The sequence below is a fragment of the Furipterus horrens genome, unplaced genomic scaffold (genome assembly GCF_987537825.1).
Source record: "Furipterus horrens unplaced genomic scaffold, mFurHor1.1.pri manual_scaffold_6, whole genome shotgun sequence".
Taxonomy (NCBI): domain Eukaryota; kingdom Metazoa; phylum Chordata; class Mammalia; order Chiroptera; family Furipteridae; genus Furipterus; species Furipterus horrens.
The window spans coordinates 168036638-168051490 of record NW_028327176.1 but is presented as its reverse complement, the minus strand read 5'-3'; positions in this window follow the sequence as shown (position 1 = coordinate 168051490).

Here is a 14853-nt window from a genome sequence, read left to right as displayed (position 1 = left end):
ACTCTACCCTTAAGTTAATTGAGCATCCTAATAACCAGTGCTTTGAACTCTGCATCTAGTAGATTGTGTGTCTCCATTTTTTAAGTCCTTTTTCTAGACTTTTTCCCTATTCTTTCATTTGGGGTATGTTTCTTTGTCTCCTCATCTTGGCAGCCTCCCTGTGTTTCTTTGTATTAGGTAGAGCTGTTGTATCTCCTAGGCTTGGTAGAGTGGCCTAATGTAGTAGGTATCCTATAGAATTCAATGGCAATGCTTCCCTATTCACCTGAACTGAGCATGCCATGTGAGCCTGACCCCACCCCATGTGGACTGTGTAATTGAGCCTGATTGATGTTGGCACATCAATGGGAGAAATTGACCCCCAGGTAGATGAACTGCAAGGACTGGTTGTAAACACTATGTAGGATCAGCTACACTGGGGCCCACCCACAGAGCAGGACCTACTTCAGTGGGGCTCTGGTGCTGCTGAGTTTGCCCCTTGACTGTGTTGCTTGTGGAGGTGGTTGGGTGGTGCTTCCATGTGATCTGAAGCTTCTCATGGATGTACTAGCTCTAGGGGTTCCTGGGAGGTATAGGCCAAGGTCATCTGCCACCTGTGTTGTGCCTAGGACCACCTGACATGAGCTACAAAGTAACCTGCAGGTGGCTATTACTTGTGCTGGGCTTGGAGGTGTCTTGGAGAGGCCAAGCTGTGAACAAAGGCCAGCTTCCACTAGTGCTGGGCCTCAGACCACTTAGCAAGTGGTATGATGTTTGCCAAGGCCAGATGCAGCTTGTTTGAGAGATTTTAGGAAAACCTTAAGCATGAGCCAAGACTGGCCATTTGGATTAAAACAAACAAATAAACAAACACTGGAAACAGCCTAAGTGGACCTGAAAATTGTGTGGGATGAGGTCTCAGAGAACCATGAGGCTGAGATGAACAGTAGTAGGCAGGCTGATGAAGACTCAGAAATGGTGCCACTTGCTAGCTCTCAGAGGAGAGGGTTAAGAAAAGGAACAATGACCTCTGCCACCACTTCTGTCTGGGAGAAAACTTTTCCTCTAGCTCTTGTCTGATGCCAGACAATTCAGTTTCTCTATGTATGTCCCTGGTGCCTTTTGAGCTGCTGCCCCAGTGCTTGAACTCAAAAGGGGTGAGACTGAGTAAGTCTGTACTCTAGCCCTTTAAGAGGAACTGTCTGGGACTCCAGAATCCTTCTATCTCACTCAGCAACAATCTCTGTTTGTTTTTACAGCCAGAAGTTATGGGGACTTCTTTTCTTGGCACTGGAACCATGGACTGGGAGGTCTGGTGTGGGGTTGCGTCCCATCAATTCTCAGGGGGGACTTCCACAGCCAAGATATCCCTCCTAATTATTATCTTCCACAAATCAGTATAGGACCAGCCTGTTCCTTGTCTCTGTCCCTTGTACTAGTCTCAATGTGGCTTCTTCTTTATATCCTTAGTTATAGAACTTCCATTCAGCTAGATTTCAGGTGGTATCAATTAACAGTTCTTCTGTAGTTTAGTTGTAATTTTGATGAGGTTGGGGAGGATGCAAGTATAACATTTATCTACACTACCATCTTGACCAGGAGCCAAGCCATGTTGTATATAAATTCTTGCATTCTCTCATGTAAAATAAATTTAGTTCTGATTTCTTGGAAGACAACAGCCAGAGTACCTACTGAAATGACATCTTCAGGAACAAGTTCATTGGGCAACATTTCTCCAGGAAAATTATAGACACTTAGGTTTTGTACCAACTCAGTGAAAGGTGTTTCATGTCCTAAAAAGACAGAAGCCTGTCAACTTGACCTCAGGGCTGCAGGTAGAATAATAAATGAAAAAGGTGCCAAACTACCTCTTGTGTGTGTTCACATGCATGCTTTCATTTGCTCCTGTGGACACCCAGAAAACTTCCCTCTGATGAATGTGAAATAGTCTAAACACACAAGGGGTGAGTTGGTCTTGATAAAACAACATATGAGTGTATCAAGAACAGGAAAATGTAGGATGTTTCATATGTAATTAAGAAGTGTATTAACTGTTCCATAGAAATTGATAATAACAATAATAGTATCTTTATCATTATAATGTAATGTGGGGAACTGGTCCATATTTTCTTTTTGAATGTTCTAAATTATCATTATAAAAACCTTGAGAACTTGTTTTTTCTTGTTTTTGTAGGCACAGTGTGTATTCCAAATGACTTTTGATTCTCTGATACATCATTGTACCACCTTGACAGCTGAATTAATCTAAAACCAACAAGAATTTTCTAGTGTAATTAGCTTGGTTCATTTGAGATGTGGAGTTTCTGATGTTAGTCAGACAAATAAATAACAGTCTTATAGCTTATTTAAAACAGCCATATGTTCTAGAGATCGGAAGTAACCTTATTCTTCATACTCTAGTCAAGTAAATATTTCCTAGTAGCATTTGTCAAGACAATATTGCTTAAGTTAAAAAATCAACTCTTCTATTGTTTTCTCTTTAATACAATTAAAGAGTATGCTTTGATCAGTGTTCTTCTGGCACAACGAAAGTCTGTAAGAAGAAAGCAAGGGATACGTCTCATTAGGCCCGATTTTTGTTATTTGGAAATAAACATTCTTCTCCACTTTAATACTTACTGTAACAAACACAATCTTTCCTTTTTTTTAGTGAAGAATAATCAAATAAACATAAACTTCTTGTGAAATTTAAACTAACATAAGAAGACCATTTTGGATAAGTATTCGAGGAGAAATAAAATTCTTAAAAGCCTTTTATTTAGTTTTCTTTCTGGAGTTTCCTAATATTACTACACGTGGGAGTCTGGTTTTTAAAATTTAACCTTATGAGGAACAAGGTTTACAATATCTAAGACAAAAAAATTAGGTGAGGTGATAGAGGAAATGCTAAACCCAGATAAAGGGATGTAGTTGTAAAATTTACACATCTTTACCCACTTCAGGGTTTGTGAAGGAAGTTAGTTCCAATCTGAAGTGTTTGTTCTATCTAAATAAGATTTAAGAAGTAGTTGAGAAATATCTAACTTGGACTAGAGAAAACCCTGTCTAAAAAAAAAAATGGAAAACTCAGGGAATTTTACCAGCCAAAACCTTTCAGTGATTGATAACCAGAAGAGTGCTGTAGACATTAAGAGGAATAGAAATGAATGGAAAGAAAAGCATGTCACACTCTACCTCCAAATCTGGAGAATGGGGGCTTCATAGTTGATACTATTGGGAGACATAGAAGCTTTGGGGAGTTAGCAGAATATCATGGAGAAAGGTTTCATCAACATAATATTAAAGGCTAAAATATCATTTACCCTGTTACTAATTCTACAAATATTTATTAGACACTTACTGTTTTCTAGACATTGTTCTTGGGTTATGGGGACATAGCAGTGTACTAATCAGAACAAAACCACTACTCTTAAAAGAACATATGTTATGGTTGGAATATACACAATTTTTAAAAAGAAATAAAATTATTAAGATGTTTCATAGCTATAGGTGCTAAGGAGGAAAAGAAAACAAGAAAGGAGGATAAGAAATAAGAGAGAAACTCTTGACATTTTTAGCTAAGGTGACCAGGGAAGAGACTAGCAAGTGAAAAAAGCTCGAGGCAGGAGGGCATCTGTGTGGTTATTTCACAGCCAATACTTTTGTTTCTGGGACTATGATGGACTAAAAAATTGTGGGCATTCCCTTTACAAAACGTCTATAAATGTGGAAATGCTATAATAAATGCCACCTGTATTAGATTTCTATTGTTGTGTAACAAGTTACTTAATGGATTAAAATAACAGTAAATACTCATTATCTCTCACTGTTTTGGCAGATGAAGATAAGTGGCATAACTGAGATCTGCTTCCAAGGTAACTCCCACACATAGCTGGAAAGTTAATTGAGACAGAGGTGCCTCACACACCTAGGCTAGGCTGGAAGCTGCTCTGTCCAGCAGTCTTCGTGACCACGGCAGAACAAACTTTTACCCAGGACACTTTATTATGTCTGGGGGAAGGAAGGTGTCTGCCTCTCTAGCGGAGAACAGCAGCTAGACCTTCGTCCCGTATGCTTTTTATTGAAAAGGATACTCATGGGAGATACAAGATCAAAATTCATAAATCATCAATAGCTTTCAGGTGCCTAGATTACAATTGACAATAACTGATTACAAGTTCCAGTACAATGGGTACAATGAATAGTCTGTGCCAGGGTCTATTAAACATCTTGACCCCACACTGGCACTAGGTACAAGGTTTCATATACTCCCTGCTAGAGATTGTTTATACTTAATTATGAGATAGAGAAAAGCAGAGCAAGTTCTAAAGCATAATAAGTATTCTTTAAATCCAATTCCCACAGAAACCCTCTGAATGGTTTTCAGGTATGTCTCCTACGTAGCCATTGTTGAGACTTAAAGACAAGCACAGCCATCGTGCCAGCGGCAGGTCATGCTCAGGCCGGGGCTACAATTCCCTAAACCACAAGGAGCAGTTCCCCACAGGTGATGCTGCTCCTTGTTGGTTGGAAGCCTCAGTTTACCCCCCATGTAGGCCTCTCTACAGGCTGCTGGAATGTTCTTACAATGTGATGCTGGTTTCTCCCAGAGCAAGCAATCCTAGAAGGAGGCTAAGATGGGAGCTGCAAAGTTTTATGACTTACCCTTGGAAGGTGCACATCGTCATTTCCACATCATCCTAACGGATACACAGGTCAACCATGATTCAGTGTTGGAGGGAACTACACAAGGATGTGAATACCAAGAAGTAGATATCATTGAAAATTATCTTGGAAACTAGGTACCACACTGCTCTATATCCATAGGTGTATACTCAAGAAATAAGGAAAAACAAGAAATAAGGAAAGCTAAAAATTCTTACTGCTAAGCAACATGGAATTAATAGTTACCCCCAAGGGATTTGCTAGTCTCCATCTTCCTGTGTCTGAGGCAAAATCTTCTAACTATAACAGTTATTAATAATTAAGGCTTACATTACTAAAGGATTTGTAATAAAAACCTAATAGTTTAGCTGGAACCCTCAAAGAGTTGTACCCTTAGCAAAAGTAGGACTAGAAAAATCTTTCCACCCAGAAAGGTAAACAATCAATGCCATCTTTATTGGCCTTAGTTCAGGTGTAAAAAAATTGTTCCTATGTAGTATATGCTTGATAAATGTGAGCATACAAGTTATAAAGCACACAAGGAAACAAGCCATTATGGGTGATGCTCAAAAGAAGCAATAAATTACAAAACTGAACACCCAGGATTTCAGATTAAAGGATTATGAAAATAAAAAACATATAATGCATCTAATTTTAAAATAGTAAAAAAGAGAAAAAAAGAAAATAAACACATAAAGATGATCAGTCAGACTTGAAAAGAATTAAGAACAATAACAACCACAAACTAAGAATAAATTATATAATAATTAAAATTGCAATCCCATAAGGACCTCCTATTGTGGCATGTCAGAAAGAGGAGGTAAGTAAATCTGCTCCCGAAAGAGCAATTATGAAGCTGGACAAAACATCATATGATCATTTCAATGGGCACAGAAAAAGAATTTGACAAAAATCAATGCCATTTATACTTAAAAAAAAACTCAAATTAGAAATGGAAAGAGACTTCCCAAACTTGATAAAAGGCATCTATATAAATAAATAAACAAACAAACAAACAAATAAATAAATAAATAAATACCAACTATATCTAACATGGTACTTAATGATGAAAGACTAAATGTTTCTGCTCTAAAATCAGGAACAAGGCAAGTATATCCACTTTGTTACTTCTTTCAACGTTAGAGATAATATATTTTAGAATTCTGAATTTCAAAAGTTAGTATAAAATTACAGTAATTAAGAAAATATAGTGTTTATTGGCATGGGAATAGGCCAATAGGTCAATGAATTTAAAGTCCTAAAATTTAAATATCCTTTACATTTATGGTGAATTGATTTTCAACAATGACCACCAAGGCAATTCTTGGGGAAAAAAGGATAGTCCTTTCAAAATATAATATTGAGACAAATATCTACAGGCAAAATGGAATGTAGACCCTTATCTAATACCATTACACAGAAATGAATTCAAATAGATCATAGACGTAAATGTAAAAGCTACAAGTACATGTAAATGACAAGTACAAGCTGTCATCTCTGGATCTCTCTTTTTCTAATTCTTGGGGAGCTCTTCCGTTGTCTCTTCTGTCTCTGAGACCATGATTGACAGCTCCCTAATCATCCTCTTCCTTGCTGTATTCCATCCAGAATGTTTCTTAAAAAGAATGCATAGGAGATAAGTTTTTGAGATTTTGCAAGCCTGGAAATATTTTATTGGTTCCTTCATTCTTAATTCATCATTTGACTGGGTTGGTTATAATTTTCCTTAAGGAATTTGCTGTCTGCTCTAATGACTTCAGGCTTCCAGTGAGCTCTTGGGAAGTTTGAGCCAATCTCAGTCTCACATTTTTTTTTTTCTCAATTTCTTTCATTTTCCCTGGAAATTTCCAGATTGTTTTCACAATGTATAGTGATTTAATGATGATATTGTTTGATGTAGTTTTATTTTCATCCTGAGCCCAGTGGGCTGATTTCTGGGGGGTTTTCTTGAATTTTTTGATAACTTTTCTTTCCCCCAAATTGTTCTATTTCTCTGGAACTTCTATTTTTTACCTAATTTTGTGTTATTAAAAATACTTGTTTTGCATCTTATTTTTATTATTATTTTTTTTAACTTTATCTTTCAAGCCTTCTTTTGAGCTTTTCATCTATGGTATTTTAAATCTCCCAGACTCCTTTTATTATCTGATTGTTCCTTTCTTAAAGCATCCTGCTATTATTATTTCATAGATGTTATATTAATTATTAGCTCTCTGAGGATATTAATGATAGATTTTTGTTATATTTTGTTTTCTCAGGATAGTTTTCATTTCCTCTGGTTGCATTAAAAAATTTTTTTGATGATTTATTTTCCCTTTTGGGGGCAGTCTCTGATTTTTAGTTTAGAATAGTGGAGGATTTTCTCAAATACCTTGTGGATTTTCAAAATACCTTTGCAGTTCACTCAATCTGAAAAATTCAATGGGACGTTTTAGGGCTTTGGGGGACTTATACATTGTGGACTTCGTGGTGGAGTGATCTAATGTGGCAGTTAAATTGGGAAGTCCCCAACAGCAATATATTTAAGCTGAGTAGATAATCCATTGACTTATCTGCTCGGAGGCTGTAAATCAGCTCTCGGGGTTCTAGAGTAGTAAAGAAAGGACTATAACCTCATTGCACTTACTCCCCTTCTTCCTTCCCAGGACCCCTGCCCTCAATGCTTCCTACTCCTCTCACCCTTTCCCCAATTAAGAGCTTCTCTGTTACCCTTTCTGGAGAATAATCCTTCAGTTTGGAGCTGAAACAGAAGGTTGTCATTGGCACAGGTGAGAGGCAGAGAGGGGATGAAGTTGCCTAACTGCTTCCTAAGTTTTCAAGCACTTTTCCTATTTTCAGTGTCCTCCCTATCCATCACTATCACTTGCAGGGGTATCTGGAGTCCCCAGTGATGGGTCTTTTGAAGATTCTGTGATTTAAACCACCTTTCTCCTGGACTTTCTCTATTGCCAGGTTAGGATTTAGTCTTCTCAGGTTTCCCAAGTTGGTTACCATGGATTCACATGTTTAATGGTTTCCAAAACTTTGCTGTTCTCTTTCCCTCTTACATCTTCTTTTTCTTTGTGAGTTAGAGCCTTGAAACGTTATCTTAGTGGGTTTCAAGGGGACAAACAGGCAAATCAAGTATTTGAGTGATCATCTTTATTCAGAATTGTGTTATATTATATTTATATCTTTTTGTGTGCCAGAAAGTTTTCACAATTTAAATTACTTGATTAGAAAAAGTTCATGTTCAGAACTGGGTACATTCAGACAAGGCTGCTGGTTGATTATTGGTAGGGAGGGTTACGTACCCCGACTTTCTCTACCACAAAGAAATTATATTTCTCCTGATCTCAAAGGAAATTACTAGCCTTTTCTTGATAAAAGTAAGTAAAAATACTTAGACTTTTTTCTTGCTACACATCTTACTTCTCCATTTTCTTAATTTTTGAGAGTAGATATCAAGTAGTGATTTAGTAAACCAGCAATTAAGGATCAATAAAAGTAACTCAAGATATTCACATTTTAAATTTACAAAAATTAATGACTACATAGTTCAAAGTGATTGCCCATAGACTTGTACTTCAATGACAAATGAGTAGTTATCTCAGATCTCCTTCATGAACTAGATTTTCCCACTAGGTCAGAGGGCAACATGATGTAGCGAGTGCTTTGCGAGTGATGTCAAAGCCTTAAGGGGAGTCTGCAAGTCTGAGAGGGGCTTTATTCATCCAAGACAAACTCAGATCACCACTCAGAGGCAAGGGAATGAAAGGTCTCTCTCTAATTTCAGTGTGCTCCTTGATCCCCAGGAGTAACTGCCTATAACTATACTTGCAGGCGTGTCTGCTAGAGTTGGTGCAAATTTACACTTAGGGTTAAAGCAGCTGGTTTGGTTAGTCTGCTGGAAAATGATGTTAATCCCAGCTCTTCCAGGGAAGTTGGGTGGGGCCTCTTCATCCCATCACACTTTCCCTTTGCCTTTGATGTTTTTTGTCCTGGAACTCTTCACCTCTGTGTTTATGGTTAACAACATGCTGGAGTGGACTACTTCTCTTATTGGAGTCAGCCGAGGTCAACAGGACTCTTTGCATGCTTCTAATTACAGTTTTTTAAAATGTTTTCTTCTGATTTCCTGTATGTCACTTATAGTCACTTCTTTACTTTTTTTTTCTTTCCACTCCCCTACTGATATCTAATTTCAGAAACAATTCTACCTTTTATTAATGACCAATGGAATGTAAACAACAGATAACTTTTGGAATTTTATTTACAAATGTGAGTAAATGGACAAAAGAAATTAATTTCAATTTCTTGAAATAGAATATATTTGTTATGCAGGACTAGGTACAATGGAAAAACTGGCTGCCTTGACTAATTTCCTTTTTTTGTTTGTTGGTTTGTTTTTGTTGTTCTAGAGAAATTATTTCTAGGAGTGAAGAACAGTTTTATCTGTAAGCTTATTTAGTTACCTTATTTTTTTAGTTACCTTATTTAACATGTACCTACTGCCAGGCTTTAAGGACTTCATGAGTTCACTTAATCCTAACAATCTTATAAGATAACCATTAATTTTATCCACATTTTATAAGTGATGAAAAATGACAAGTTAACTAACTTTCCTAAGTTTGCATAGCTGGCAAGTTAACAGGGCTGAGATTCAACTCCAGTATCCCCTGCCCCAAAGTCCATGTTCTAACTTTTAAGAAAATTTGAACCTATGTCTTGTTACCTATTGGTATACTCTGAATGTAGAAAATAAGCAGGAAGGAAGGAGGAGAGAGAGAGAAGCAATGATTGTGTGTGAAGCAATTTGAGTAAATATAGATCAAGAGGAGATGAAAATATTTACATAACAAAGCTAATTCAAAATATCATACCCAACGTTTATTTGGTTGATTGAATGTGCTTCCTAATAAATTAATTTGATAATGTTAAAGTTAAACATCTATGCTTTGGGGTATCACATAAAATGCATCAGCATTTCTGACCTCTGTGAACATTATACTTCAGTCCTACTTAGAATGGGACATCTTCCATTTGTTTCTTTAGTGCTTGGACTCATTACTTCTTTATGGTGGTTTAAACTTTGTGTCTTGGCTCCACTAAAAGTATCTTGATGCAGTTCTCTCTTATATAAATACTCTTCCCCCAAATTTTTGCTTTGTTTTACTTACTCTTCATGTTCCGATAATTCTTACCACATGGAGCAAAACATTTCAGCACTATTTATTTAGGAGAATGGAGGCCTTTATTGTGTTCTTTCTTTTGAAGGAACTCAAAATAAGAAAGTGATATTTCAAAATGGTTTTATATTAAAGAAACATGCATCCCATAGCCAACTCAAAAGGGGGAAAAAAACCTGTCAGTTTTTGACTACTTATAATTTGATTCTTCTTCTAATACTTCTTCAATTACTTAAATCACTAAAAACACAAGCTCTGTAATGAAAGAGATTTTTTGAATGAGTTTTGGTCAGTGAGATATCCCCAGTGTCTAGAAGTACAGGCACACAATAGGTTATCAAAAGTATTTGTGATTGAATAAATGAATAAAATATCATCCTGGAATACAACCTAAATAAAAAAACTCACATTTCAAACAAAACATTTAAAAGGATTAATTCTAACAAGGTAGATGTTGTTTTATAAGGCTGTGTAAACATGACAGTTTCTTAGAAAAGCTTTACTTCACAGTACATGTACATTTTTTTGTTTTCTTAGTTAGAATTTCCCGTGAAAATCATCTGCTCTAATAATTTTTAATCATTGTTAAAAATACAGAAGCTTATAAATACTGATAGCTATTCACAAAAAGCTGAATAAAAATATTCATTATAGAATGTATACTGTGAATATGTCTATTAAATAGACATATTTCCTTAATTGTAAAGAGTTCTTTCTATTAAAAAAATCAGTTTTCCTAGTCTTTCTGATTTTAAAGTTTTGGCATTCCCTAACCTAAAATATATCTCATAGTTGGTAACCTTCTTCTAACCAAAACTGCACAGAGGACTCCTGAGAAATCAGACATCCCATCTCACATATGCATTACATTTTTACTTTAATCTAACTTTCCTTTTCTGGCTGGATCTTTAGATAAACTCTACTACTATCATCTCTTTCTACTAGCTTGCCTTCGTTTTCATGACACCTATGTTAGTTGGGCAGAGCTGTTTTGGTTAATCATAAATTTCTGTTGGAACATTCCAAGCTTCTGCTCTCACGGTTTTGATGCATATTCCTCCCCCTATTGTGAAATATTACAGATTAGCCAAATTAAGGCAATAATCATAATTGTGGGAGTTTCCTTGAACCAAGCTATTTGGAAGAGGGGGAGGTCACGTGGGCTGAGACCCAGTGCTTGACTTGGCAGGACCCTTGTATCCTGCTGTCACCCTGTCCCTTTCATTTTTACATGTCTCCCACCCTTGTGACTCCTGCAGTGGGGCTCAGTCTGTTGCTTTTTCTAGCTCTCCCTCTTATTTTCATTCTCAGCCACCAAAGGAAGATACAGAATTTGCACCAAATTGGGCACCTTAAAATTGCTTTAACTAGTTTAAAATTTAAAAATACTATTCACATGCTCAATAGAAGGAAATATTCACGGTATACATTCAACAATTGAGAAGTCTGTTTTATTCATCCTTTTGTGAATAGCTACCTGTATTTACAAGTGTCTGTATTTTTACCAATGAGTAACACATTTTAGATAATTCCTTCATATTAAAGGAGTCCTAAGTAATTAAAAATTGACAATAAATATACTTTAAGAAATCACTACCATATCATTTATTAGTTTGCCTAACTTTGCTATCCTCAAATAACCTCGATTTTGTCACATGGTGTTTACTTTCACAGTAAATTAGATAATTAAAATTAATGTTTTTTACTCAGTATTATTTATTATTTCCTCAGCAAATATATTGATCCAGGAATCTCTTCAAGGCTGAATTAAGGCATCACTTTTAAAGAAGAAGAACAGGAGAGGAGATGCTTCTGATTATTTGACTCCTCACTGTGGGAAGCTGGGCAAAATGACCCCATAGGTCAGGGCAGCCCCTTCTTATGGAATATTTAAGTCTTTTATATGGATAATCTTACCTCACAAGAGCTGATATTTTTGAAATGTTTTCAAACCAAAAACATTTGTTATGCTAGTCAAAAAAGCCTTTAAACAGTATTGAAGTTACAGAAATAATATTTTGATTTTTCTGGTTTGTACCCCGAATTATGATATTTTTGACTCCCTTAGATTTTTTTCCTGACTTAATAGTCCTGCAATGTAAGTAGCAACTATAAAACATTATGTTTCAGATTTTTTTTTTAAAAAGTACGTTCTTTCTTTTTAAAATTAACTTTTCAAAATATTTTGTACTCACTAACTGATTAATGTTTGTAGTCATGGTGTGAATTATCTAAATGTCTTTACTCTCTAATGTCACTCAGACTCACAAAATAAAGCTACAACCCCAATACACAGGATCATGGCAACTTTCTCCATAACTTTTTACTGCTGTGAATTCTGAGCACTGATTACATACTTAAGACAGAAAGCTAATTACTTATTTTCTTCTAAGTTGTTTTTTACAAGACATCTACTCTCATTTTATATTGTATGAAGTTTATATTTTCAACATCTCCAGTTCTCCTTTCCCTAACATCTGAGAAAAGAAGTATGCATTAATAATTCCTGTTCCCCCTAACGAGAATAATTAATTAATTTTAATGTGTGTGCATGAAAGAGAAGGAGAGATAGGTGAGTCATTCATTCGATTTCACTCAAACTCCCTTCCCCTTTCACATGGTATCCCCTACATGACCTCTTTAACATTAAGTTTTTATATGTCCCATTGCCATACAATCAACTTCAGCATAAAGCCACTTCTCTGGGAACCCAGTGACCACATAAAATTTTAGAAATTTGTATTCAAGGAAAGGTCCAAACATCTGTAGCAAATTGGCTTTCTGCATTTTTTGTTTCTTTGTTTGTTTGTTTTGATAAAAATGCTACCAACAAAGTTGTTTGATAGGAGATGTAAAATTTTTTCCAAAATATGTGTTTATGGTATTCGTTGTCGTCGGCAGCCGTCCGTCTCGAGAGACGGTGGTGTAGCTTCTTAAGAGTCTATCTGCACCGCCGAGAATGGCTGTGCAGTCCGACTCGGGAGTGACACGGTATCTGTCTCCTCCCGTGTTGAATCGACATCTTGCGATGACGCTGGAGTGTCCTCTCCAGTGAAGCTGAAGCTACAGAGCCTGGGCAGGGTGATATGGAGGGTCTGCTGTTGCCCATGCAGCAGACCCCCCCTCTCTTCGCAGCTGAAGGGTCCAAGGGAAAGACAGAGTCAATACAGCTTGGCTTCAGGTGCGCCGCAGGAGTTGCCGGTGTTGACTACAACGTCGAACCGCCTTAGGGACTCCGGCTCCGGATTTTCTGTCGGGGTTTACTCCCTTAGCCTTTCCCCTGAAGAGGTATGCCGCACAGTTGAGAGAAGATCTTGTTGTCTTAGCTCTTATGTAAATTGAAATGTAATTTTCTTCTTGTTTCCTCAAAATGGGGAGAAGACACCACTGACCTCATAAAGTTACTTTGAAGATTAAATGAGATAATTTGTGTAGCATATATGCAGTACTCACTAAATATATCGCCCTGGCTGGTTTGGCTCAGTGGATTGAGCGTTGGCCTGCGAGCTAAGTGTCGCTGGTTCGATCTTCCAGTCAGGGCACATCAGAGAAGGAAAACTCTGACTCCAAAAAACCTCCGCTGCCTTGCGGCATACCTCTTCAGGGGAAAGGCTAAGGGAGTAAACCCCGACAGAAAATCCGGAGCCGGAGTCCCTAAGGCGGTTTGACGTTGTAGTCAACACCTGCAACTCCTGCGGCGCACCTGAAGCCAAGCTGTATTGACTCCGTCTTTCCCTTGGACCCTTCAGCTGCGAAGAGAGGGGGGGTCTGCTGCATGGGCAACAGCAGACCCTCCATATCACCCTGCCCAGGCTCTGTAGCTTCAGCTTCACTGGAGAGGACACTCCAGCGCCATCGCAAGATGTTGATTCAACACGGGAGGAGACAGATACCGTGTCACTCCCGAGTTGGACTGCACAGCCATTCTCGGCGGTGCAGATAGACTCTTAAGAAGCTACACCATCGTCTCTCGAGACGGACGGCTGCCGACGATTACTTTGGTTATCAATATTATTATTTTTATTATAGTTTCAGTCCTAAGGCCAGCAGTGTGTCTCCTTTCATAGTCTCCCTTTAACAGTTATTCTTTATTCTTTTGGTGTCTCAAGCTCACTGTTGGAATTTGTTTTATAAAATATTAATTTGGAAGAAGGAGGTAAGAGGAAGAGGACATATAGTGAATACAGTGATATTCTTTTCAAGTGTAGGGCTCCCTTGAAATTACTCAGCTGGTCATGCTTCTGTGTTCTCATTATTATTGATAGTTTTATTCCTAAGGCTAATTTTATAATAGCTTGGGGTTTTGATAGACTCTGGGCAAACTCTACTGTAAGAGAGGTGATAGCAATTACCTGGTCAATTTTTGCAAGGACAGTCAATCTAATTATTTGGTTTACAATTCAGTCCTTCATTTAATTATCAAAGTAAGGTAAAAGATGCCCTTTAAGAATCAAGCTGCATTTATGTAAGGCTAGGTTAATTAATCTTTAATTCCTAATGTGGGTTTTTAAATCTGGAAATTTCCAGAGTTGAGACTAAAGCATAGATTTAGACATGAGAGGAAATAAAATCTTGCAGCATGAGAAATACACATTTTTTTTCTTTATTCTATTATTGGTTAGAGAGTTTTCATGTCCTATTTAATACTCATTCCCAGACTGTCTTGTTATATTTGCCAGTTTCCATGTGGAAAAATAATTGTTAATTATTCCAGTTTTTCATTTAAGGGAACCTCTTTTCCTTATGTGTTATGCCTAGTAATAATTGTAATGGCTTCAATTAAGTTTTTGGATAATTAAATTTTATATCTATATTTGTAATGTTTATTTATTTATTTCGATATTTCGGCAGCCGTCCGTCTCGAGAGACGATGGTATAGCTTCTCAGGAGTCTATCTGCACCGCCGAGAATGGTTGTGCAGTCCGATTCGGTATCTGTCTCCTCCCGTGTTGAATCGACATCTTGCGATGACGCTGGAGTGTCCTCTCCAGTGAAGCTGAAGCTACAGAGCCTGGGCAGGGTGATATGGAGGGTCTGCTGT